The 23,919-nt window shown below is 34.1% G+C and overlaps 1 pseudogene; it reads left to right on the top strand.

Annotated features, from left to right (window-relative positions):
• Window positions 1-14,947, top strand: part of LOC125164642 (60S ribosomal protein L18a-like) — a 102,007-nt pseudogene extending 87,060 nt beyond the window's left edge.
• Window positions 14,948-23,919: the final 8,972 nt, after the last annotated feature.

The raw sequence follows: 23,919 nt of genomic DNA on the forward strand, positions 1-23,919 counted from the left end.
CAGTTAAAAACATCATTTTTGAATTTTACTTACTTATAAATATGCTTGTGATTATATATTTAGTTACAAATAAATTATAATAACTGTTGTGTTTGCCATGGAAGCTAGTGACCTTTTCATTAATGCAGTTGTGACATGTCAACATGATACCACCTATATATGGTTATTATAACATTAAATAGTCTATGTATTGCTGAGAGTAAGCATAATAATGCTCTATTTCATGCTTTATATATCTCTTTACAGTTTGTTCCCAGAAATTCCTTCCTCCTGGACCAGGTTCAAGACTATGGTATGATATGAAGCAAGTTTACTAACCTTCCCATAATAAGACATTTCAAATCTTTTAAAACTTATCATGTTATTTTCTTCTTCTTTTCACAATGAATACTTTTAATTTCTCAACATTTTTTTGTATATTATTATGATTAGCCCGGAATTCTACCTTGAATATTCATCTATAAAACAAGGATTAGTTGGGCATCAACTATGTGCTGTGTGCAATATTCTGTGAGCACCAGGGATACAGAGATAAACAAAACAGTGTAAATCAAAGTCTACTATAAAAGGCAATATAAATAGATATGATACTTACATAACATGAGCTATAGTAAACATACATTTCAGTTTGTTATTATATCATAAATAATATAATTGTCCAGATATAGTCTGAAGATTGTAGGGTATGATCTAGCTATCATATCCTTTAGGGCATTATGTTTACAGTATTCACTCAGTCATCCAATAAATAAATACTCAATAACATCTTCCAAGTGACAGGCACTGGTATTATTTACAATAAATATATACTGTTAATGCCTTCATGGGGCTCATTGATTAATGTACTGAACAAATAAAACAACCTAAGGAATGTCGATAGACTTTTGACAAATATTTTAATCCCTTGCTCTTTTCTCCCCCTTTACTATATCTCTTCTGGCCATAAAAAAATTCTCTAATATCTTCACAGTTTTATGTACCAAGAGCTCACAGAATCTATGAGATATAGGTAGTCCAGTATTATTTTTATGTTATTAGCATTGCAATTCTCACCTACTAAGTAGAAGTTGTCTTATCAAGTTCTTGGACAGTAGGACACTGAGAATAAAAAGGAAAGACTTAGCTATAATCGATTGTTAATAAATAGTTGACATGATATGGTGGCAGCAAGACAAAAGGAGTAAAAAATTATTCTGATTTTGAAGCATGAAAAATGTTATTATCATTAATACAAAGAGTAAATTAGGTAAATAATTTGCATCTATGTGGCAATGATGGCTTCAATATTTAGAAATTAAGGCTTCAGGGTCTGATTTGGACAACCAGAAGGGAACATTTAGAAGGCAGCTCCAAAAAAATGGTTCTGAGACAAGGAAAATCTGATAACTGGAAGTACTGAAGTGATATATCAAGAAAAACTATAGAAAGCAGAGATTAATATAGACAAATCATTTCATCCAAATAAGTGATTAAATTTGGGAGAGTATTCAATCTTTTTAATTTTCTAACTTTGGGGGATATACATAGGGGTCCTGGATATAGAAGTATTTCTTTATCCAACCAAATGATGCATACTGCAAAATTTAACTATATTGTTGCTAAATATTTAAGAATAAATTAAGTATATCAGTCAGTGGTCAATCAGGAAAAAGAAGAAATTCTAGGTATTTCACAAAAATCATTTAATATAGGGTATTAAGTCCTACAAGACCATTCAATGCATTGTAGGAATGAAGCTCAGGGAGGGTCTTTACGAGCTCTGTAGTAACTGACACCTAAGGTCATAGTTGTTTGTAGTAACAGGGCAAGAGGTCCACTGCGGAAATCCACAGACTGAAGCAAATCTCTGTCTGCTGAAACCCACACATATGCCTTTTACTATCAATTCTTCCAAACCTTGTGTAAGTAATTCTCACTGGCAGAACCTATGCTGACAAAGGACTTGGGATCATTTTGGCTTTTAACCCCGAGGTTACAGCAGAGAGGGCAGGAATGAAACTAAATGCCAATAGGAAATCTGGTACAGTAACATTAAAATTTGTTGGTTATTGAAGGTTATGCTTCAAAGAAAATGTGGTTCAATAGGATTGATTCTCCAAAGTTCAAGGTGAAGAACTCAATTTTACCTATTTACCCTTGTACTGATCAGGCTTGTGAAAGCCAACAGAAGAATCTTTAAAAGTTTAATTTTATAATGAGTTATTTAGTGAAATGATTAAGAAGGGAAGTGTAATAAGAACAGGAATTTTTAGTGGTTATTAGTTTAATATGTTACCTCCACTAGACTAGATGTTCCTTGTGGGAAGGGAGCTTCTCACTTAAATTTTTTTTTTAATGTTTATTCATTTTTTTGAAAGAACCAGAGCACAAGCAGGGGAGGGTCAGAGAGAGGAGGACACAAAGAATCTAAAGCAGGTGCCAGCTGTCAGCACAGAGCCTGATATGGAGCTCAAATTCACGAACCGTGAGATCATGACGTGAGCCAAAGTCAATGCTTAACCAACTGAGCCACCCAGGTGCCTCATGGAGCCTCTCACTTTTGATCATAAGTTGACACAATCGAAAGGGAGAATTAAAAGATGGCTATTAATTTATTCATGTTTTTTATCTTTGTGAAAGTCCTTTCCTTTCTCTGCAAATATTTCCTAATAGAAGTATTTAATAAATAAAAATATTTTAATAAATAAAATTTAAATGTATTTATAAATAAAAGTATTTCTTAATAAAAATAGGTTATTAATAATTGCATATACCAATAGTGAAATGGAAACTCAAGGTCAATCTAATGATCCTAGAGGGGAGAATGCCTAAAGGGATTACTGAATCATCAAAGAAAAATGGATTTTTTTATAGCTTTTAGGTATAGTATATCATGTTTTATCATAAATTATTTGAAAAACTAGGAACATTATATTCATTTACCAAACAACTTGTATCAGAAAGCTCAATTAAATTTAGAAATTTAATTGGAAGCACTCAATTAAAATTCAATTTAAATTTCAGGAGCAGTGTCCATTAATAGGGGATCTATTAAATAAATTACATGCTGTAATATTTAGCCATTAAAATAAATAATGTTAATAGCAATAAGAAACATTTACTGAGTGTTTACTTTGTGGAAAACAGTTTGCTAAGTGCCTTACTTGCATTAACTCAATGAGTAATTTATTAGGAATATTATTATTAAGTGTTAGCATATAAATTTTATTATAATAAAATCTATTAAAATAAAGATATTTCTGAAAAGAAAGAAACACCAAATAAGCTTCTTATGGAAAATCACATAACAGTAAGTAGGTAGTTTACAGCCATCTGATATGAATCCTGGGATATTCTCATTTCATACAAACATTTAATTGTATGCAGAATATATGCACTAAGACCATTTTGTTAACTATTTTCACTGAATACTCTACATAAGTTATCAACTACATATCCCCTTAATTATAACAGGAAAAAAATTTTACTTACAATAACTTTACAGTAAACATTGAATATAATATTAAGTATAAATATAATGTACAAATATATGTTTTATTTCATAAAAACTGAAAATGAAAATGAGTGATTCATGTCTGTTATATTCCTCAGTTTTTCCAATTTACAAATGCTTAGAAAATCCTATCATACTGAGGATCCACTAGATCAAATATTGATTCCTATCATAAATAGAAATCATTTCAAAATACATTTATGATCACAAAATGAAAATTTTAGAACTTTATCCTTCATAGATTTCTATAAAGAATGGTTGGAATGACATCAGCTTCATTACAAGACAACTTATGTTTAAAGCCATCATATCTTTCTATACTATTCTTCTTTTGCATCCTTAATTACTTGTATGATATATTCCTTTTGCTACGTAACTAGCCGTCCCAAAGGACTTATTCTAATGGTACTCACCTGCATCCTTGAATATATATAACATCTTACACTGACTGTAAATAGCCAAACCACCTACTTTGTAAGTTCAGAGACAACAAATCAATGCATGATAAATAACACCATTCCACTTTTGACTAAAAAACAGGAGGTTAAAATGTTTCCCATTATTGCTACCAAGAAAAAAAGAAAATTTTCTGCCTTTGAAAATAGATGTTGACTTCTCTTGACAGAATGTAAGTTTATCTACAGAAAATATCCACGAATTCTTAATACATTTTTTCATAATAATATAGTCAGTCCTTTAAAAAATAAATGTAAGAAAAAACTGTATATATTCTCTATAACAAGTATTTAAACCATTTCACATACCGACAGAGTTAAGTAGTGTATATTTCTATACACTACTGTATAGATATAGGTATATTCCTAGCTTGAGATTCTTATAAGGCAAACAGGTACACATAAGAATACATATATCACAAGGTATTGTGCATTTACAATAGTATAGGAACAAACATAGAAAAAAATAGCAATTAATTATGATGTGTCCCCATGGTGGTAGTAGATGGTGGGCAAGGGTGCTGAGAAAAAAGTATAAATGAAGAGAAAAAAGTTGGGAGGAAATGGCATTTAAACTTGGTCTTGATAAGTGAGTAGAATCACAGTAGAAAGATGGATTATAAAAGCAGTCCATGCAGACTAAATATTATGGGTAAGTTCTGAGTATTCTCATGTATATAATTTGAGACCAGAAATTGAAGCACATAAAAATGTCAGGATAGGTATTCAAATATGGGTCTAGCTATAGACAACTGAGTGCCAGAATAAAGCATTCACAATTGATTTGGTAAATAAGAGAGAGAAATTGAAGGATTCTGAGAAGGAAACCTAACTTGCAAGAGAAGAAGGGAAGTCTACTGGAATTTGTAGGAATGATGTTGAAAAACAATTTTGATAGTGTAGGTAAGAAAATGTAACCTTGACCTGAGGAAACTAGTTATAAAAGACACCTGATAGCTATGGGTATAACTCTAGTACTTTCCTGTAGCAAATTTCCCCAGAAACGTATTGAAAAAGCAACATGCTAAGGAAAATCAGTATGTTGTAGGGAAGGCCAGCAAAAGAAACTATGTGCATATGTATGTATAATGTTTCCTTTTGTTTTGGATGCTACTTTTTTTTTTAACAGTATGGTAATTATTAACTTCTATGCACCATAAAAAGATAAGAAGACAAAAGTAGTCTGGGCTTAACTTACAAATTAACATACACGCAAAAACTCATCAAGGACATCTGTGTGTTATACCTCCCTCAGTAATATGTCAAAAAGACCACCTACTCTCTCAAGAATGATGCCTGCAAAAAGCAGAGAGGAAAAAGTTCTCGTCAAGAACGCTTTTTGTTTTTCCTACAGCAACATTAATTACATTGTCTGCTACAGCTGAAAGAATGAGATAAGCAGAGGCAATCTGATTCTCATCTTGTTTAAACTTGTCAGTTCTAAAATGAAGTCAAGAGTTAGTCAGGGAAAATGGAGAAGGTCTCCTTCCTCATTTAAAGATAAATGGGAAGTCCAATTTTTTTAAAAGGAGGGTTACTCTCTAGAAGACAATTGTCTCTTTAAAAGTATTTCTAATTCAGCCTCTCACATGACAGCCTCCCAGAGTCTGAGAGTGATATGTTTCATCAGGAGACACTCCCATCTTCAGTGCAGCTCTGTATCACCTGTTCTGCCTTTGACCCTCTGCTAAAAGAAAATGGATCTCTACAGTGCTTAGAAGCTGCCAAGACTTAACAAATTTTTAAGCTGAATTTTTGCTTCAACTCAGTGTTCTTACTTCCTAGTTCTGCTGTTTCATGTGGCGTGCTAGGCAACCCTAAAGAGAAGCTACTTTCAATAACCACTTATTTGTTAGAATTCTGACTCCCAATATGACCCTGGAGATTATATACATGTATCTCCAGAGGAGAGAAAGAAGGAGAGGGAAAACTGAGAAAAGAACAAAAATAGATGAAGTATGAATACGTAGATCACCTAGTAAAGGGAGAGTTAGAGAGTATGACACAGAAATGTGAAACAAAGCATCTGAGAGGATGTGATGCCTGGGATTTGTCCCAAGTATCAAAACACTATGAATGTGCCATATATTGAAGGGAATTTCAATACAGATCTTATCCGGTCAACATTTTTTTTCCCTTCTGAGTTGTGAATCCTCTTCCTCTTCTAGTTGTGTATCCCTAAATTTTTCCTCAAATAAAGCCTTTTATTTTTTCAAGTGTTCAATGAGTGGAATGAAAATAAAGAGACCATTTTATTTCTCATTTCTTGGACACATTTTTTTTATCCCTTAGAAAGTAAATACATTCAAATAATTACTTATTAAAATTATCTGGGACAATGTTTTAAAAAGCCCAATCCATGAATGGTTTTATTGTTGAGATTAATATATTTCACCAAATTCCACCCACTATTCCATATCCAGACTGCTCTGATTGCTCACATGAATTTTTTAATTAGATATATTTTTAAAGTATATTCTTTGAAGATTTTTTTTTAAATAGAAGCTTAGGTACATGAGTGAATACTGACTTTATGGGGGAAAAAATATCACTTGAATCAAGACATGAGGTCTATCCTATGCACCAATGCGGTGCCTACAATTTTGATGTGACATTCCAATGAAATCCTGAAAGTTCAGGTTTAGGGTACATGGGCTGGGGGAAGACTATTTCTCCATTATCTTCTTCATAATCTGAATCTTAAAGGTCGGTTAATGATCCAAACTGATGGAGAAAAACTAAAAGCAACAAAAACAAAACCAACAAATAAGTTTTATTGTCAATTGAAAAAAGAAATAACCAGCCCTGATAAGTAACAAAGAATCCTGATTTTAAAAAAGAAAGTGCATTTGCCAATTTTTTTCTAATCTCTTTAAAGTTTTTCAATAGTTCTAAATTAAATCCCTTTCATCCTTATCTCTTTTTCCATCAGAAAATCCGAAGGGTATTTGGATTCAGACATCCATTGCACCAAAGATCTTTCATTACACAGCACAAACAAGCACTTTTATTGAACAAGAACCCAATTACTTAACCTAGCTTCAGGTTTCATTCTACCCTGCCGCATCTACCTTGACAGAAGCCTACTAATCTCTTCTGATGGACGTTGCTACATATCAGTTCTGATACAGAGAGATGATTCCTAACCTTTTTGTAGAGAACCACTGATTAAATAAGCTCAGATGCCCATCTCAGTTTCCTTGGACCCATGAATAACAATGAGAAAGAGTGCAGACAGATATGGACCCTTTCCTCCTCTGTATAAGGAACCAGCATTCAAAGAGTTGAAAAAAAGGAGTATCTGCTCAGAGAAAATGACTAACATTTACCAAAGTCCTGTACTGGCAGTGTCTGAGGTTCTCTGCAGTTTGTTTCTGTTCTTTAAATTACTATCATGCTCCCTCCATTTTGCTAGTAGAGAAGAAAATAAATTCCGTAAAGTTCTTGTACTTTTGTTGCTGCCATTCTTGTTTTCAAACTTATTGATAAACAGTGTTAATGACTTGACCTTTATGTCAGAAATTCTCAACAGTAAATGCACATTAGAAGAACCTAGGAACCTACAGCCTGAGTCCCATCCCTACAGATTTCGATTTAATTCATCAGGACTGGAACCTGAGTATTATTGCTTTTAAATTTCTCCAGATGATTATAATTACAGCCAACGTTGAGAAGCATTATTTGGTGTAAATAGCAACTAAATTTTGTTATTATATTAGAATTATGAGCAGCTGTTAGGAACCATTTTAGTTTAGCTTCATTTCCAAAGCAGGAATATTTAAAAAAAAAGCCTCTGGGGGCACCTGGGTGGTCCATTGGTTGACCATCTGAATGCCTCTCAAGTCCTGACCTCCTGGTTCATGAATTTGAGCCCCATGTTGGGCTCTTTGTTGAGAGCTCGGAACCTAAAGTCTGCTTCATATTCTGTGTCTCCCTCTCTCTCTGCCCCTCCCCTGCTCACACTCTGTCAATCTCTCTCTCTCAAAAATAAATAAACATTAAAAAATTTAGGGGCGCCTGGGTGGCGCAGTCGGCTAAGTGTCCGACTTCAGCCAGGTCACGATCTCGCGGTCCGTGAGTTCGAGCCCCGCGTCGGGCTCTGGGCTGATGGCTCAGAGCCTGGAGCCTGTTTCCGATTCTGTGTCTCCCTCTCTCTCTGCCCCTCCCCCATTCATGCTCTGTCTCTCTCTGTCCCAAAAATAAATAAACGTTGAAAAAAAAAATTAAAACAAAAACATTAAAAAATTTAAAAAAAGGAAAGCCTCTAAAAGTTTACACTCATGAAGACATTGTTACCTCACAGGAAAGTCTATTTCTTTGGTTTCCTTTTTAACATTAAATCTTTAGAGAAAGTTCCCAATATATTTCAAAGTATCCATCTACAAGACTGCTCATGACAACACTGTTTTTCTTAATAAGTTCAATAATATCCGACAATAAAGAAGTGGAGTTACACACACAAACACAGAGAAAGAGAAAGAGAGAAAGAGAAAGAGAAAGAGAAAGAGAAAGAGAAAGAGAAAGAGAAAAAGAGAAAGAGAAAAAGAGAAAGAGAAAGAGAAAGAGAAAGAGAAAGAGAAAGAGAAAGAGAAAGAGAAAGAGAAAGAGAGGGAGTGAGAGAGAAGGAGAAAGGAAGACACCAACTAACTCACATAAATGGGAATAGGGAGAATGCCTTCAGTGTAAAATATTTTACGGATGTACTTATATGCATACATGTACATGCATAATACCTTTTTGAAGAACACTTGTAATGGGTACTTTCTAGAAATATAAGGTTAGGCTTTTATTTCTAGTATGTACCTTTTTAATTATTTCTATATTCTAATCATTTGTATGAACTGGTTTCATATATTTCAACTTGGAGAGACTATTTGGATAATGGGATAACAAATCATTTCTGCTTCTTTTTTAGAAGTTTTTAGTATTTTCCCAATACTGATGTGAAATTAGCTACCCACACTCCTCCTTGTGCTACCATTTGGAGGTGATGAAGTTACCAGTCTTCTACATGATGGCCCATTAGCTATTTTAAAGAAAACAGTAATGTTTTCCTTTGGTGGAAACTCATTTCAGGTTTTCTTCATATTCTTTTGAAGACTGTACTGTGTGTTTAGTATTAATGTGCTGGTATTAAAGGATATGAAAATAATTTCACCAATTTTTGCCATGAAGAAGCTTACATTCAATCAAGGAGATAAAAATAAAAACATAAATAAAAATAAAAAGTAGTAATTTCATTGTAAGTTTATTTGTAAACAGAGGAAACAAATGCCCACAGGGGAGTCTATTCTCTCCAGATGGGGAGCAACCAATACAGGGAGTGTAAAATTGGCAAATGGGCATGGAACGTTTTTCTCAAAATTTACTTTTCAAGTTAACAGAATTGTGATGTGTTATTTTATTTCAATTTTACAACAGTACCAGATATTATTCCCAATTTATAACCACATAAGTAGAAGCTCATGATACAATGGCTTTAAGATCTTTTCTTCTCTGAGCATGTTCTGATTCATCAATGTTGCTCTACAATAGCCAAGAATTAAATATACTTTCTAAATATGGTCTGATCAGTGCACAGGCAAGTGACACTACTAAGTCCGCTGATTTTAGCACTAATACCTCTGATAATTTGTTCCAGAATGAAGAGAGTGAAAGGGAAAACAAACAAACAAACAAAAAAAGTTGATAGGAGTTGGGTATATGGAGAAAGAAACAGCTAAGCCTGCCTAGAAGACTCAGTGATGGCTTCCGAGAGCAGGCAGTGTTGGCTTGAACTGAGAGTTGACAAGCAAGGTTGAGTTTTCCAGGGGATAAATAGTGGGGTCTTCATTCCAAGCACAGTGAGTGATACAACCAGAATACTACCTGTTTAGACACTATGGATGCTTTCACATTGTGTACAGTCACAAGAACAGGAACAAAGGGGCAAATGGGAGTGAGGTTTGAAAGGTAGATAGAGGACTGACCATTATTTTCTTGGGAATTTGGATATGATTGTACAGGCAATTAATATAACAAAATAACAACTCATTTTATGTCCTGGAGAAATACCTGTGTAATTTCCAGACATTAAAAAGGAATGAAAACATGTATAATAGAGATACTCTCAGCTAAAATAAAAAGTCACATAAATATCAGTAGTCTTTAAGTTGAAATGAAAATTTAATACTTTTGTAATTTTTACTCCCCAGCAGGAACACAGTTACACACTTTTGTGAGAAACAATGGTCGTTTTCATTAAGCTATGCATGATATAGAAGAGTCAACAGGTGCCTAATATGACTGCTTGTGGTTAGGATCACTTTCAAATTTATTTTGGCATAGTATTTCCATCAGAAAATTCTAAGTCATTTTTTTTTAATTTGTACTTCTATTACAGGTCATTTATTGCAGGCTGTTTACTATGATTTTTTGCTTACAATTTCTTGTCAAATGAAAAGCCCTAACTTAGCTTCTCCCGAACAATTTCAAGCTTTAGCTTCTATAGTACAGCTGTCTACTGCATATCCTAAAATTGGGATCCCTACTGGGAACAACAGGGACCGTGGTGAGGAAAGAAAATACCCAGCAATATGTATGAAAAGAGATTTTTTTGTCTCTTACTTTTAATGTTCTTTAAGATAGCATGCTGGTTTCCTCTGATGCAAGAACATTCCTCAAAAGACACTAAATTTAGAGTCTTTAAACAATATTCTGCTCTATGAAATTCTTATAAAACATTCATTGTTGAGATTTTTAAAATATGGGTTAATAAGTAGTTTCAGACAATAGCAGAACAAAACTACTTATTTTATATTTGGAATATAAGACTAAACTGTATTTGTGTGATACAATGTTAGGGACTATACTGGTTATTTTTACTTGATAGAAGTATGATTTATAGTGTCTGTATGTAGATTAATTGTGATTGTTTCATGTTTTATTGTCAAATTTCCTTGGCTAATAAAGCCACAGATAATGAAGCTGGCACAAGAGATCACTTTCTAGAGTTTTCAAGGTCAATATGTCAATTAAGATCCGTGGGCTACTCATTAGTACTGGAAAAAAATGAACATGCTGAGCAATAGAAGATTACAAGTCTGGGATATCAAACATCTGTATTGACTTATGACAGCCTCAAGTTCTCTCTTTTGTGAAGTGATTTAGAGGGGCAAATTACTTTTTCACTAATTTGACAAAGATGACACTTTTTAAAACTTCCTAATATAGGTTCAAAGATGCTGCATCACATACATCCATAAGCCATGATACATATATTGCATCAAATTCTCCAAGTACATACTGTCCATTTCATCTAGCAGAGCATTAATTTATTTCATTCATTCATTTGACAAAGACTTATAATTCACTGAGTATGTACCGTGAACAAAGTTCTGGGTTAGCCAGGGGAGAAGGGGAAAAAAGAGGTAACCATGGTTTTCTGTCTCAAATACCCTACAGAGATAGATACTAAGCAATTAAATACATGATCAGTTGATTATAGCTGGTATAAGTGTCACAAAGGAAAGGTGCATTATGTGAGAACATAAAATTATCATCATATAGTACCTTCAATGAGAAAAACAAGTATGAACATATTCATATAATATAGATATTAATTTACTAAATATAATTGAATATGTATTTATTGAGAACCCACTATATTCCATTCATTCTGTGGGGGTTAAGGATATAAGAAAACCATACAATGTAATTGGGGAAACAGACATATGCAAAGCCAAATGCTAAAAGCTACAGAAGCACAGATAAAAGGTGGTCCCTGAGATTAAAAAAAAAAAAAAAAAAGAATACTTGGAAAAGAAAACTGGTTCATTCATTTAATAAAATATTTATTAAACATTTGTCATGTTTCCAACATGGTGCTTGGTGTTAGGGACTTATGTCAATAAAATATAACCCCTGTCTGTAAATGACTCACTTTCTACAGCAGTGGTCTAAACCAGGATGGTTTTCTCCTCAGGGGACATATGGCAAAGTCTGGAGACATTTTTTTTTTGTCATAACTGGGGAGGGGACACTACTGTCATCTAGTGGATAGAGACCAGAGATACTGTGAAACAGCCTACAACACAAAGAACAGCACCCCCAATGATGAATAATTATATATCCCAAAATGTCAATAGTACCAAGGTTGATAAACCCTTGAGAGGCACAGAGAAATAAGTAACCAATTACAATGCAGTATTATTAGCGATGAAATTGGGCTGTGTTTTAAAAGACTAAGGAAAGAAAAGGAATAAATGTGATGCATTAAGGATAGTAGGCAAGGAAAATCATTTAACATAGTACACTATTATTGCAAATTATGGTGAGATTCTGGAAATGCCTGTCAAAATGAAGATAGCAAGTTTAATAAAGAATGGATGTGAGAGGGTTTTTGAGAGGTAAAATAAACATTAATTTATTAAGCAATTATATGATGAAAATTTGTGAGGAGAAATGGTTGAAGCAGATGGAAGAGTCAATGATTTCCTTACAATTTGTTTTGTTTGGGTGGTAGGTTAGATGGTGTTAACATTAATATATATCAGGACAAAGGGGAAAGACAGTTTTGAAAGATATTAATAATGATAATAAAAATAATACTTACATGTTACATGTCAAACAGTATGTTAGTCACAGCAAACTATTAAATTTGTCATAACCCTTATTAGGGAGGTAGAGCTATTTAAAGTAAGTACTGTTATCTCTAATTTTTAAGAAAGGGCAAGAGAGATTAAATAAATCACTCAAGGTCACATTGCTTATTCGTGGCAACATCCAAACTCCAATTGATATTTATCTTCTGAAGCCAGTGTTGTCAACCTCTATGCTCTACTGGATAAGTAAGGAGAGACTGTAGACCATCCAGGTGGAGTTTTCACAGTTTGGATTTAGATTGCCTGGGTTCTCCAAAAAGCAAAACCTGGCATAAAAGTTTGTATACTACCAGTTTATTAGGGAATACAATTCCAGGGAAGCAGAAGTGAGTAGAAATTTGAGTGAGACATAGATACAGGGAGAGCAAACATTCAATTTTAAGTCAAGCACACTTGATTGTTTGACTGCTGGAATGTCTTTTAAGAGATCATCCTAACTGTTGCATTTCAGGATAGTCCATGGATAAGACAAAAGGGAGAATATGCACCACCTCTCAAAAACATTAGTTAAAAATTTGCTCTAAAAACTTTTAACTCTTCTGCCTTTCCTACATTGCTCATCTAGAGATACCAAGTGGGTGTCAGTGGCAATAGAGATGTCTTGAGGCAGGAGGCAAGAAAGACTCAGCATGAATGGAAGATAAAACACGATAAGTTGTGCCAGTGAGAATCAATCACAAGGAAAGCTAATGCAAAATAAGAGGCCAAGCCCTGAAACAAATACAACTGCGAAGCTACGCAATGGTGCGTACGAAATAGCTGACATATATGTTCTAAATATTACCAGCTTTGTTGTGCTCAAGTTATTTTCCCTTCTGGGGTCTCAATTTTCTCATCTTCAAAATGGAGAAAATCATAGTACCTATCCAGTAGTATTGAGAGGATTGAAGGATTTAATATATATTAATAATTTAAAACAGAATGAACATACGCACCAAATGCACTTATCATTTATTATCGACATCACCATCATCATTGTTGAGAAGGAGAAAATCAACCCCTTAATAGCCACAAATGGGCTGAGTCTAACAGCAAGGTCTGGGTGTTGTTAGAGCTGGCCTGGCACCCACAGTTAAGGGTATAATGTCCTCTTGTTGAATATAAATTATCTTGGACAAAACACGAAGATCCAACAATGTCACTGTGACCATGATGAAGTGAGACAAAAAAATAAAAACTTAATTTATCAAATAGAGAGTACGATAGTCAATACTCCAAAGAGTATTTGAGAAAAATGGGTAAAATAGAAGACAGATTACATTAGGCAAATTGATGAGCAGGAGATGGGGAAATCAATCATTTTTAAAGTATGAATGTGAATAGGACAGAGATGGGAATTTAACTTGAGGAAAATGTAGGGTTGCAGGAGAAATTACTTATGACAGGGAGAAGTAAACATTTAGTTTGCTTTAAGAAAGGCTCTGTGGGAAGGAAGTGTTTGCAGATCCAAGAAAGAGAGGGGAAATCTGATGAATTAAGTTCTTAAAGTACATAGAAAGGAGAGATAGCAAGAAAATCGTTGGAGAACTAACCCTAAAAAGGAAAAGGTATTTTATTCTCTGAAATTGGAGGAGACAGTGAGATAAATCCTGGTATCACTGAATATGAAGAATCTGTGATAGAGGGTCAAGAGGGGCAGGTAAGAAATTTCATCACCGTTGACTTGTTTTCTCACTGAGGAAATAATCCAAGACATCTGTTGAAGTTAAAGGATAGTAGCTTGGTAACACTGGGGCAGCCTGGAGCCAACAGGAAAGAAAAAGGTATCAGACATTAATAATTATGCAGCTAACACTTCCTTTTGTGGGTGGCAGTGAGAGCGGAAAGTGCGCCCAAAGGCCTCAGGCACACTGGGAGAGTACAAGGTGATAGAGCACTGCCTGCCTACCCCAAATGCCATACTCCGCACCTCTATCACATGCAAATCATTGTACCTAATCATGTTGTCACTAAGTCCCACTTCTGGTACTTTGTGTCTCAGCTGAAGAAGATGAATATATCTTCAAGAGTAATTGTCTCCTACGGACAGGTGTTTAAGAAATACCCCACATGGATCAAGAACTTCGGCACCTATCTGTGCCATGATTCCCCCATGGCACTCACAACATGTACCAAGAGTACTTGACCTGACCACTGCAGGTGCTGTTACCCAGTGCTACTGAGACATGGACACCTGGCATCGCACCTGGGCCCACCCGATCCAGATCATAAAGGTGGAGGAGACTGCAGCCAGCAAGTGCCCACCAGCAGCCAACCAACTCCACGACTCTAGGATCAAGTTCCCACTGACCCACTGGGTCTTGCATGGCCAACAGAAGCCATGTTTTACCATCAAGAGGCCCAAAAGCTTCTTTTAGATACAGAGCTTCCCTGTCCCTAGGTCTGCCTAAAGAAATGCCTTGGGAAAACCAAAAACCCAAAAAGCCAAAAAAACAAACAAACACAAAAAACCTAAACAAAACAAAGAGAGCGAGAGCAAGAGCGAGAGCGAGAGCGAGAGCGAGAGAGAGAATGCAGTTAAGGCAGAAGATTCTACACTCATAACCCTAAAGGACCTGATCAGTATAGCTATCATGTTTCTGTAGAAGTCCTAAGCATCTGAGATGACAAGGAGACAAATAAAATTCTTGGACCAATCTCTGTTATCAATGGCAAGTTTTCTGTGGTGAAAAGTTAAGAGGAACACAAGAATAAAAAGTCTTAAGCAAGCACAATTGAAATGAGTGATCAATGTGTCCAGGCCACATAAACAGGAGAACAAAGCCTGCTACAGAAAGGAGCTCAATTTCTAGGTCACTGGAGGTAGGGAATGGAGGAGGCAGGTGGAGATGTAAGGGTGGGGTGGGGGACGGCAGCTAGGCTCAGTAGCAGTGCCACTGAAGGAATTTGAAGGTTCGAAAGATAGAGGGTTTCAGATAAAGAGTTTTAAGATTTTGGAAACCAAACAATTATAAAAGATAGTAAGAAGCATACAATGATCTAGAAATGTGTCCTTGAAGTTGGGCAGTGGTATGGAGGGAAGAAACTAGAGAAAAGTTCCAAGACCCTAGTGGCCAGGAAAGGTGTTACATGTTAACAGGAGATAAACTTTAAAAAGATTACTAAATATTAGTTATCCTATTTTCTCAGGCCAAATAAGATTTCTAGTATACTATAAAAAGAAGGAATAAAAAGAAAGCCCCTTTAATGTTCATATTATAGTTCAGAAAACTTACATTATTGTATAACAATTTCATTAAACTGCAGTAAGATTTACTTTTACAGAATGCTCATATGCTACAGATAGACATTACCTTCTGAAGAAGATGCCAAATAGACTTGTTTATGCCCACAGAAGCCACATATGTAGAAAAAGCCACACATATCTACTACAGTTTCTGGAAAAGAGCTGAACAAATTGGTGGTAACTACGGATGGAATTTAAAACAGATTCAAAAGATATAAGAAGCTACATTGTTAAAAGAATGGTATATAATTCTTGTGCTTTTTTATGTATGAGATTCTTCTTTAAAATTTTTTTTGATGTTTATTTATTTTTGAGAGAGAGAGAGACACAGTGCAAACAGGGGAAGTGCACAGAGAGAGAGACACAGAATCCAAAGTAGGCTCCAGGCTCTGAACTGTCAACACACAGCCCTACACAGGGCTTGAACTCATGGACCGCGAGATCATGACCTGAGCTGAAGTCTAATGATTAACCAACTGAGCCACCCAGGTGCCCCTCTATGTATAAGATTCTTAATTTAAAAGTAACTGGATAAATCTTGTGACCCTAGTAAATATTTGGTTACAGTCAAGCTTTATTTAGCCCTGAAAAGAAATTCAGTGTTCTCTCTTGGTAAAATTTTAAAGAATCACTCATTAGACCTAATTGTTCTTCCAGAACATCTGGCTGTTAGAGGTAATTTAGTAGGACAGAAAATACTCATAGATTACTTGCTACCAATAAGATTGTACTCTTTGTCTATATTATGAAACATTAAATCATATTTCCAAAGAGAGAAGTTACCTGATTATATCCTTGAGAAAATACATGTATATTAATTCTTAACATCTTAACTCTACATTTGGTAAGACCTTATTTTAAGGTTTGACTTTTTCCTGCTGCTGATCAGAGACATAAGGAGAATAATCAGAACCACTAACATAATATGGCAAAGAAATGCCATAAGAAATACTTACATAAGATATACCAGGAAAACAAACAAACAAACAAACAAAAAACTTGTTTTTTCTGGGCAGTCTTATTGTGATATGTAGAATTTTCTTTTACAAAAATTAGGTGATTTTGAGTGGCATTTAAAACTAAAAGATAGGAAAAATCAACATTTTTTTAACTTTATTTTTCTTCTGGAATCCTCAGGCAATATTATAACTGACTCATTTAACTCGTCTGAATTAGTTTTTAATAAGCTCTCAAAGGTTGACCAATTTTCTCTAGTTTCTCCTGGGAACTGGAGATAATTAAATGAAGGTGTGATCCAAACTCCTAAGGATATTTTTTGGTTAATTTTTGAGACTTTTTTCTTCTAACTAATTTCCCTTAGATCTACATACCATTCTGACCCCAAATCTACCATGGGTGATTAAGAGTTCTGCTTGCTTCTTTCACTATCAATATGAATAACTCTAATTTCAAACTTAGAATTTACCTGCAAAGCTGAAAAACTTGTCAGTTATTATCTATCATTACACTCTGTCTTATTCACACACAAAAAAATCATTTATTGATTTCATATGTACCTAATGATGGGTTTTACATTCTTAGCTATTAACCTACCACTCCTTTTGGTTTTGGTGTATTATTAGAATTCAAACCCAAGTCGCTTACTCTTGTCTCTAAACTTCCACATATCTATTGGGATAATCAGAAATTATGAATAGGTCATGTTTGAGAACCTAGAATTCTGCATGTAATTTAACAGCCACTAGTCATGTATAGTTATTGAGCCCTTGAAATTTGTCAGTACTCTGAACTGAGATGTGCTGTAAGTTTAAAATATAAAGCAGGTATTTAGGTCCTCGTACAAAAAAGGTAAAATATCTCATTAATTTTTATATTGGTTAGATGTTGAAATAGTAATAGTTTCATATATTTGCTAAAATAAAACATTGAAATATTTTTATAGTGTATATTGTATAGTAGTCTGGCTATAAAAAAATTTTAAATTACATATGTGATTCACATTTCCATTTCCCATTACAATTTTATTGGACAGTACTGCCCTAGCACAAAGTTTGAAATAAGTATTCTCAGTAAATGTTGTATCCTACAAAAGAAAGCAGGTATGGAAAATGTTATAGGACACCCTACTATCTGCCCCACCATTTCTCATGAGTTTTGCTCATCCTTTCTCTTTGAAAATAACCAAGATTTTTTTTTTCTTTTTTAATGTTTATTTATTTTGAGAGAGGGCAAGACGGAGGGATAGAGAGAATCCTAAGCAGGCTCCAGGCTGTCAGAGCTGAGCACAATATGGGGCTCAGTCTCACAACTGTGAGATCATGACCTGAGTCCAAATCAAGAGTTAGATGCTTAACCTACTGAGCCACCCAGGTGCCCCCAAAATAACTAAGATTTTAAAACAGCTGTTTAAAGACATCCCAAAAATAAGCAAGCTTTTAAAACAGCTGTTTAAACGTATGGATTGACAAGAACCAAATTTTAAAGTGTTCTAGAGTGTAACCCAATAATTGTAGTCTTTCTACTGCTTACAATGTGATGTGTTATTCTGTAGTCATAACATTCAAAATAGCTGAGGAGGTATGAAGTTGAATAGAACCTCTGCATCTTCTATCTCTAGCATTCTTTAGACATTAAAACAGTTATGCATAGGCAGACAAAATTCAAAAAAAAACAAGGCTCTCACATATTTACTCCTCTGGTCACAAATGTACAATGATTCCCCAGGCAGCATTTTGCAAGCACCCCACTGGTAAATGCAGTAAATGATTCAGCACTCCTCTGGTCATGAATAATTCATAGGGGAAGAACCAAATACCCAATTTGTTGGGTTAAGTGATGCCTACAGTGGCTTTTAAAACTTATCTACAGACTTATTCCCATTGCTCTATTTTTTTAACCATATCTTTGTGGGAGGACAATTACTATGATGGACATAAAATGTGAAACTAGTTAATGATACTGCAAAATGCTCCATAAAGTTTAAGTGCAACATGGAATAATTTCTCCATTTCTCTAAGTATGATGACTAACCTTAGGATTCACAGAAACATCAAATGTCTGTTTTAAATAGGGATTTTTTAAAGCATGGTAATGTTATCTTTGTAACTATGGATAGCATATTATCATTTAAAAATTTCTCATATCTTCCACTCATTTTCATATTCTTTTAATCATCAATAGTATTCTTTTCAATAATTAAAGAACCCATGTTCATTGTAACTAGTTACAAACAATAAAGTAGAAATATTTTATGTCTTTTGATTTTACAACTCAGGTTTAAAAAAGACTCTTAAATGTCTAAAACTTTCTAGTTGTCTAGGCTTTGATCTATCACATATGCCAATGAGGAATTACCACCTCCAAAGTGAATTTCTTACTCCTAGAGCCATGAAGGTTTAAAACATCTTTTTTTTATGTTTATGTGAGATTAATTTACCTGTAATTTATACCTACCAATACTAATTTACACTGGAACTACGAAAAACAAGTTTAATCTCTCTTCTGTGTAAACTGAACTGCTTTTATAACTTTTTTTTAGCTATTTATATTATCTTTGTAGGAGATCTCACTCACAAATCTTTATATATTATACTTACACAGTCTAGACTATTTCTGTCTGTGCTCTAGTTCCATTCAACTTTTAATTTGATATCCAACACTTAGCTGTCTTACAAGTATCTCAGACCCCAGGCACTGAAAATTAAATCTATGATCTCTATGCCCAAATTTGATGAGGGATTATACTCAGAATAGAATCACCCTTAATATCAGCTTCTTCACTTCCTCTATCCCATCAATCACCATGTGTTATCAACTTCATCTCCTAAATATTTCTAAAAACCAATGATTTCTCCCCCTCAACCTCTCCAACTCTCTGGATTAATTTCTATCGTCTACCACCCAGATAGACATAATGGCTTTCTAAATGGTCTCCCTGCATCCATTCTTGATACCCTTTGTTCATCTCTGAGCAATCAAAATGTTTACTTAAATATGTAAATAAGATGAAGTAATTCCCTACTCATATTTTCGCGTTGTCTTTTCCAATTATTTAGAAAAAGCTCCAAAGACTTAATAGTGGCTGAGCATTTGCTACAAATTCTGGGTTCTGCTTACCATATTCTTGCTTAATTAATTACTCCTCTTAGTTCAGGTATCAGGAAAAACACTTTTGTCCAAGAAAGCCTTTCCTAACCTCGCTGACCACTGTCTGTTCCCTCATTACAATTTGCTCATCATAGCATGTATTTCAACCTCATGGCATTTAATATTATGATTTCATATTAATTCTTAAAGAAGGAATAAAACAGTGCATTAAAATTAACCTTTAGAATACTTAAGGAAAATGTTTATGTCTAGAACTAAACTGTAGCCACTGGTATATATTCATATTTAACATGATCCAGGCAAACAAGAACAAGAATTCAAAGATGAATTACACATCCAAACACACAAAAACACAAAGACACATTAAACCACTTTAGCTCCAGTCAGCATAGAAAACCTACACACTTAGCCTAAAAAATACTATAATCTGTATGAAGAAAGGGGATACCTATTTTCAAGACTAACATTATATTATAGTCATGAATGAAAGAACATTATCCTGAAAATAGACATACAATATATTAATACAATATTTTCTACATCAGAAACTCTATTAGGCAACATATATCCTTCTGCTTGTAGTGTGGCTACACTATAGATAATGTGATGGGATTGCCTTAAGAGATGTCACAATTTCCCTATAAAGTCATTTTCATGAATAGATGTTTCAGGTAAATAGAAATTAAAAAACAAAAAAGAAAGAAAAAAATCACTTTCTCAGTGGGCACTTTCTCAGATGGTCACAATACATTCACTTTACAGAATAATGTGGGAAACCATCAAAATGACCATCTGTTAGAATGGTCTTACAGGGGTATATTCTCTTGCAGCCGAATTTTGGAGCTGACCCAAAAGAACCTGAGAATGGGAGTGGCAGATGGCTCCTGGAGCCTACATTTTAAGTAAATTTGTTCTAAACTGTGGGTTCATAAGAAATTGTGAGAAAGAAAAAAAGAATTGAAACTGGCACTTGCTATATTTACTGATACAAGGATTTAAGTTACTTTTCAAAAGCCCTGATATAGGCTTACATACATTATAAATTTTAAAATAAAGTACACATTCTTGCCTAAATCTGTCCAATGCACTGAATTTTTCTTGAGGAACAAGAGAAAATGCCATAGAACACTGTCACCAGGAGTAATATAGAGCTCTCACTTGTTGAAATGAACTGTGAATGGTGGGAAACAGGTTTGATTATTGTACTAATCCACTTATTTTGATAACAATTCCTCATTGATATTTTAGAAGTTTACTTATTACAAATCCAATGCCTCAGAATCTTTTCTTTCCCTTGTATATTATAAACTAGTTGAACAAAACCTGTAAATATCTGTTATGGACTGAATTGTGTCTCCCCCAAGTTCCTATGTTAAAGCTCCAGCCCCCAATGTGACTGTATTTGGAGCTGGGGTCTTCACGGAGATAAATACGGCTAGATGAAGTCATAAGGGTGGGCCCTAATCCAGCAAGTCTAGTATCCTTTTAAGAAGAGAACACTCTGTCTCTCCTTGTCAACAAGAGCAGAGAAGAGGCCATGTGAAGACATAGTGAGAAGGTGGCTCTTGGAAAGTCAGAAGAGGTCGCAGCTCAAGAAACCAAATTTGCCATCACCTTGATATTGGATTTGTAGCCTCCAAAACTGTAAGACAATGGATTTCTGTTGTTTAAACCAGTCAGTCTATGGTATTTTGTTATAATAGTCCAAGATGACTCATACATTATAGTATCTTTAGAGGATCTCAAGTTCTTTGGTTTCTTTGGTTTGTTTGTTTTGGGAACAGACCTGTGATAATTAGACAAATCCATACCTTTGAGCATACCTATGAATATAATTACATAAACTTTTTTGATGTGTCAAAATTACTTTCACCCAAAAAAAATTTTTGTGCCACCTCAATTTCATGTTGAACTAATGCCTAATACATTATCAAAATATAATATCAAATCTGAAGTTCTAGAAAATGTATAGAAACAGAAGCTTACCTTACACTACCTCCTCAATAACTAATAATGACTTGTCCCTACCAATAACACTATAATCATGTTATATAGCTTGGACAAGGTCATGTTTTATAAATGCTGTCTTTAACAAAAAGAGTAAAGTGGCTACTAGCTCACAAATTGGGTATGAATGCTAGTTAATCATTTTTTTATTTAAAGAATGCTTATAGTCTTCATAAAGCCTCAAAGTCCTAGTAGATCACAGAATTGAATATGGATACTGAAAAAAAATACTAAAAAGCAATTAAAAATAAGGCGAATTATATAAATATGCAATTAAGAAACAAAATTCAGAAGGAATAATAGATTTGTTTTAAAAGTTCTTTTTTCATGGTGCCTGGGTAGCTCAGTCGGTTAAGCATCTGACTCTTGACTTCAAGCTCAGGTCATGATTTCATGGTTCATGGGTTCAAGCCCCACATCCAGCTCTGCTCTGACAGCTTGGAGCCTGCTTGGGATTCTCTCTCTCTGTGCCCCTCCCCCACTTGCTATTTCTTTCTCAAAATAAATAAAAAATAAACTTTAAAAAAATAAGTAAATAAATAAAAGTTATTTTCTCATTTACTAGAAGTAAAATGCAAATTAAAATATGACATGATTTTTGTCTATCTAGTCAGCACTTTTTAAAATTTGACCTTTATTTTTCTACAGCAATTTTAGATTCATAGCAAAATACAGGGCTTATCTTAATTATATATTCTATGGGTTTGAACAAATATATATGACATATATCCATCAGTACAGTATCATAGAGCATTTTCATTGCCCTAAAAATCCTCTATGATCTTCCTATTCATCCTTCCCTGCCCAAAACCCTTGACAACCACAGATCATTTTATTGCCTACATAATTTTGATTTTTCCACAATGTCATATAGTTGGAATCACCCAGTACATAGCCTTTTCAGGTGGCTTCTTCCACTTAGTAATATGCATGTATGTTTCCTCCATGTCTTTTCATGGCATGATAGTTTTTCTTTTTTTTTTTTCAGTGCTGAATAATATAATAAGCTTGCTTGCACGTTTTGCTGAATTAGAGTAAATGTGCTACAAACATCCATGTACAGGTTTTTTGTGGGCATAAATCTTTAACAAACTTTCAACTCCTTTGGATAAATACCAACTAGCATATTGCTGGAAACTGATTATTTTTTTAAATTATTTTAAATGTTTATTTTATGAGAGAGACAGAGTATGATCAGGGAAAGGGCAACAGAACCTGAAACAGGCTCCAAGCTCTGAGCTGTCAGCACAGAGCCCAGCTTAAGGCTTGAACCCATGATCCATAAGATCATGACCTAAGCTGAAGTCAGACCCTTGACTGATTGAGCCACCCAGGTACCCCACTACGATTAGCTTTGTAAGAAAACACCAAACTGGGCTCCACAGTGGCTGCATCATTTTACATTCCTACTAGCAATAAATCAGAGTTCCCATTGTTCCACATCCTTGCTAGCATTTGGTGTTTTGGATTTGGCCATTCTAATAGGTATATAGCGGTACATTGTTTTCATTTGTAATTCCCTGATGACATATAATGTGAAGCATCTTTTGATATACTTATTTGCCATCTTCCTATCTTCTTTGATTAAGTGTCTGTTGAGGTCTTTGGTCCATATTTTAATTAAGTTGTTTGTTTTCTTATTGTTGAGATTTAAGTGTTCTTTGCATATTTTAGAAAACAGTCATTTATGAGAATGTATTTTTTAATTATTTTCTCCCAATGTTTTATTTATCTTCTCATTCTCTTGATATCATCTTTCACAGAGCAAAAGGCTTTAATTTCAATTTTTATCCAGTTTGTCATTTATTTCTTTCATGAATTATGTCTTTAGTGTTGTGTCTAAAAAATCATTACCAGGTAGCATCTTTTAAATATATGTATATATATTATAAATGATCTAATTTACAAAGACTACTGTATATAGATACTTACAATTTTGTTTTAAAATGGAAAAAAAGAACATACTTGAATTATGTGGAAATTTTAAATAAATTACAGCATATTCAAAGACTGAAATATCAAGTATGC

This window comes from Prionailurus viverrinus, chromosome A1 (assembly GCF_022837055.1).
Source record: "Prionailurus viverrinus isolate Anna chromosome A1, UM_Priviv_1.0, whole genome shotgun sequence".
Taxonomy (NCBI): domain Eukaryota; kingdom Metazoa; phylum Chordata; class Mammalia; order Carnivora; family Felidae; genus Prionailurus; species Prionailurus viverrinus.